Source organism: Bison bison, unplaced genomic scaffold (genome assembly GCF_000754665.1).
Source record: "Bison bison bison isolate TAMUID 2011002044 unplaced genomic scaffold, Bison_UMD1.0 scf7180017864492, whole genome shotgun sequence".
Lineage (NCBI taxonomy): Eukaryota > Metazoa > Chordata > Mammalia > Artiodactyla > Bovidae > Bison > Bison bison.
In genome coordinates, this window is record NW_011495051.1 from 3692544 (window position 1) to 3693943 (window position 1400).

Below are 1400 nucleotides of genomic sequence, written 5' to 3' on the forward strand. Positions count from 1 at the left end.
TTTATTTATTTAAAATCTTAAGATGACTCTTTTAAGGGTTTGGGGTGTTTTGGGTTTTTTTGCATTTAAAAAAATACATATATATATTTTTAATTTATTTTTGACTGCACCACGAGGCATGTGGGATCTTAGTTTCCCCACCAAGTATCAATCCCGCCTCCCCTGCATTGGAAATGTGGAGGCTTAACCACTGGACCAACAGGGAAGTCCCAAGTTTTACCACTTTAAATGTACAGTTAGTGGCTTTAGTATAACCTTAAGGATGCCACCATCAGCCCTATCTAATTCCAGGAAGAAAAAAAAAGTTGGTTTTTAAATTTGTTTAAAGAAAAATATTAAACGACTCAAGGAATAGAAATTAAGTAAGAAGGCAGATGGCCAGCAGCAATGCTGAGGAGGGTAGACAGGTAAGCAAAGCCTGCGAATCCCCGGGAGGGTTTGAGAGGGCGTGATGGCCCAGACTGACAGAAGGGGCCTCTAAGAAACACCAGGGATGTGAATGTGTGCAGCACCCGCTGAGGGGTCAGGGGGAACCCCAGGGAGCCTCGGGTAAAAATAAGAGATGGGGCTAGGGCCCTCTGAGAGGTCAGGCCGTTCCTTTTCTCAGGAAGAGGACCATTTTTTTAAAAAAACTTCCTTTGGAAATTGGAAACCCTGGGCTCCTTCCAGGGCTATAAAAAGGCGGTGTGTTCACTGACCAGGTTAAAAATAAAAGATCCCCACCCAGGGGCATTTGGGGTTGGGAGGAGACACTGTGTAGCAAGGCAGGGTAGGTCTTGCTGTGTGACCTAAGGCAGGTGTCTGCCCTCTCTGGCCTCTGGTCTCCAACAGCATTAGACTGAACGATTTCCAAACATCCAGTGAATGGGCATGTTTATACAGCTGCTGATCTTATTTACAGAGGTTGTTAACAGGGAGAGTGGCCTTTGGCATGGCCTGGAAGCTGGCACTCTCTGGCGGTTCTGACTCCCTCCCTGCCTGGTTTCTTTTAGGAAGAAGCCCTTTCCCAGCCACCGGGAAGGAGAGGCAGGAGCTGTTGTTCAAGGGTGCCCCCTAGTGTAAGTGAATGCTCATCGCAGCATCTTGTTAGTCGCTAAGTCTTGTCCGACTCTGCAACCCCATGGACTGCAGCGTGCCAGGGTTCCCTGTCTTTCCCTACCTCCTGGAGTTTGCTCAAACTCATGTCCATTGAGTCAGTGACTCTGGATCCCCACAAATAAAGGAACCATCCTGTTCTCCCCTCTGTCCCCCCCTCCCCTCCCCCCTCCCCAGCATGGCTGGACACAGTTCTGTACCAGGTTGGACCACACTGGCTCTGCCCTCCCCTTCCCAAGCCCCAGGCTCCTTCCCACCACAGGGCCTTATGCTGGGCTCTGCCCCTTACCTAGAACACCCTTTCT